Source organism: Pinus tabuliformis, chromosome 1_2 (assembly GCF_031772625.1).
Source record: "Pinus tabuliformis cultivar Carrire ecotype Pingquan chromosome 1_2, CPIR1, whole genome shotgun sequence".
Lineage (NCBI taxonomy): Eukaryota > Viridiplantae > Streptophyta > Pinopsida > Pinales > Pinaceae > Pinus > Pinus tabuliformis.
This window is the reverse complement of record NC_142298.1, coordinates 917945814-917949465: the sequence shown is the minus strand read 5'-3', so window position 1 is coordinate 917949465 and position 3652 is coordinate 917945814.

Genomic DNA, 3652 nt, shown 5'->3' with positions numbered 1-3652 from the left:
TTATCAATTTGAAGCCCTCAAAATTCATATAAGCATTGTGAATTTGATTCAGGGTAAAAATTCAGTTTGTGGAAAATTATGTAGTTGTCTTAATGATATTTTTTGCAAAAAAACTTAATGTCATATAATCTATCAATTTTCCATTAAATTAAATGCTTGTCATTGCAAATTTTCGCACATCTTAGTAGGTATGTGTGTGTTCACGTAGAATAACTTAGTCTAAAATGTGTAGTTTTAAATAAAATATATATATTAGCATGATCTACATGGAGAGAACTAAGGTATGCACATTAATACTTTATTTTTCTATGCAAAATTATATTTTTTATTAATTTAAGTTGGAAAATTAGTATTTCAACTACATTTTTTAGACATGTGTTCACTTATGATTTTTTTCTTCTATTTAAATAAAATTAAAAACCAAGAGTATCCTTTTGAAGAGGACTCATAAATGAAGAAAATAGTATTTTTTGATTTTTTTGAATTTCTTATATTTTATGTTATTGATTTTTTATTTAATTCGTTTGAAACTGTCCAAAAAAATTTCGAGCATTATGTTTAAAAGAAATTAGATGAAAAATATCATATGAATCATAAAATTTCAAACTCATATGCCATTAGATAAAGGATTCCTTCACGAATCCAACATGATCAAATCTGCCAAATAGAGACAAATTATGCCTTAAGTCTGCCAGGGTACAAAATGGTGTTGAGAGAAATATGCAGAAAGGGTGCTAAATCTGGTTTTTTAGGACCTCAACAACTCAATTGAGCACTTGAAATATATAATTCAAATCACTTGATCGAGGTTTTAAGAAACCCTCGATCGAACCATTTACGTAGTTAATTAGTGGCTTGATAGAGCTATAAGCTCGATCGAGCCCTTGTAAACATAACTCCCCACCTACCAACCACCAACTATATTGATGGAATTTATGGGAAAGCTATAGAATTAGGAGCTCGATTGAGCTCCTACTATCACCCTAAAAAAAGAAACATTACAAACTTGAAATATGCATGCATAGAAAAATAACAGCAAACATTCATTCATAGAAAAATAATAGAACGTGGAAATTACATAAAAATTCACAACAAACATGGGAAATTGGAAATTGTGATCTCAAAAAGGAGAGAGAGTGAAAAGCATAGAGGAAGTGCGAGAAAAAGCTAAAGAAAGGATGAGAAAAAGACGATATACATTGAGAGAACAACAAGATTATGTAATTCAACAAATTCATGCAAATACAGGTAATTCAAGTTGTCTCACTTCTCATATTACCTACTCCATATTAGCATGCATTAGGAAATATAATTCAAAACAAGAAAAAGTGGAGAAAGAAATAATAGAACTAATATCAAATAAGGACTGAAAGTAATACCATGTAGTTAAAAATTGAGATGTAACAACAACTAAAGAAAAATAACTATGTGTGATTAATGGTTCATTGGAATTTTTTGAAAACCACTTGAATTCATGGGAATTATGAACCACCTTAGAATTGTAATGGTTTACGATAACCCACAAAAAATAAGGACGTAATTTAACGAAAGGAAACTGTTACATTTCCATATATTATTTACATTTTTTTTTCCAAAGGAAAAATCTGTAACCTTTTATTTAAAAAATGAAAAGTTACAATTGCAGATGCATTGAAGCATTTCCATAAGCTGCCCATTGGGAACAGGTGCTTTCACACCCTTCGCAATGTTGTACAGCTAACGTGCAAAAATGAAGAAAAAGAAAGAGGGAGAGGGGGGATAGAAGGAAGCAAAAACTGAATTTCATTTGTGAGTAAGACTCACTCTTCAGGTTTTCCTTCCCTTTTTCTTTTCGACCTTGCGCCATTCTCCTTGCGTGGGCTCGATCGAAGCTATGACTAATTGTGTTTCTGCTTTCTGCGTGCCTAATTCCTTATCTGAATCTGAGGAGTCCGATTGGTGAAGCCGTTTGATCCCTCCCATGCTCTGATCCTCGTTTATCTTCTCTACCTGATTTGGGTGAAACTGTGAAGCCTTGTTGTCTGATATGTTTTCCTTCTGGGTCCCTGTTTCTTGGGAAACTGTAGCATTCTCTGTGGGGATATCATCCTCTTCTGCTTCTGATTCTTCATCCTCTGAGTTAAGGGGGGAGAATTGCCATCCTTTCCTCTGCTTCCCTTTCTGCTTTCTTCTGCTGTTTACTTTCTTGGCTTCTGGACATGTACTTTGCAAGTGTCCTGTTTGTCTACAGAGCCTGCATCTGAAAGCAGTATTTTCATAGTCTAATGCTTGCAGCCAATTTTGTTGTTTGTAGATCAGCCTTATGTTGTCTGGCAGCCCTTTGCTTAGATCTACTTCCACACATATACGTGCAAAGGTGAAGACCCTTTCATCAATCCTCTCCAGATCTGTTTTGATGTATTTCCCTATGCTGTTCCCGATTCCTTCCAAAACTCGTTCACCCCAAAAGTGGAGAGGAAGGTTATATAGCTGAACCCAAACCGACACTTTGGATACAGTCATTTTTTTTGGATCAAAATCTGTAAACCATGGAGTCATGAACAACCCTGCCGTTCCCCAGAACCAAGGCCCTGCACTGATGATTGTATCTCTGACTTCCCTGGATGCAAATCTAACTATGAAGAACCCTTTGGAACATAAATGTATGTCACATTCCATGGTCCAGTTGGTAAAAATCCAATGAAATAGGTTCGATGGTTTTGGCCAGAAGCTGTTGAAACGACATATTAGAGCCTGCGTTTCATAGGACTTGACATAATCATCAAGCCCTGTGGAGACTAAGTTGAGGGCTGGAGTATGCCCTAACTGGTCTACTATGTATGGCCTGGGTGTATATTCACCTTGATCTAGAGGGGATCCAGATTCTTTGTTGCCTTGAAGAATATTTTTGTAGGAGATACCTCCCTTGGTTTGGTGCTGGGGTGCTGTCTTTTTCCCCTTGTATCCTCCTGAGCTACTTGGCTGTCCCTGAGGTTGAGCCCCTCCTCTCAGCCTGAGGTTTAAAAAAATGGTGTCTCCTGGACTGATCTCGTAGCTTCCCAGGGTTCTATTGTCCTGGAGAGACCACCTGCCACTAACTAAATGTTGGATCTGACCAGGATAACCATTCAATACCCAGATTTGCTGCTTTAGCTGCATAATAGTGCTATCTACATGTACCCAAACCAAAAAAGTTTTCTTCTCAGGGGTTTTAATGAAGATCTGAAAACAAGGTTTGGTTACCTGTTGTTCACGTTTTGGCTGGGTTCCTGCTCTGCCTGAACCGATGTCGTTGCAGATTGCCATATGATCTGGCTGTATGCAATCTTCCAGATCTGGCCTCCTTTTGGTTCGATCTTCCATTTGCGTGACAGGGTCTGCATACCCTCTGCTCAAACTATGCATTTTCCCACCGATCCGCTGCCTAGGTTCTGGGTTGACTTGAGACTTGCTCAGATCGGGTAGATCCGGCCTGTGGCTGCAAAGATTGGGCCATGCAGATGTGTGATGAAGCAGATCTGCTACATGCAGACCCACATCTTTGCATGCAAGAGACGTCAGCAGGGAGAAAGACCAGATGGACGGCAGGCTGTCGGATCCTGCAAAAATCAAGCCAAAACCTAACGATTTTCCGCCCCCGAGATGGGATCTGAACCCAGAAACGCAAGTTGTC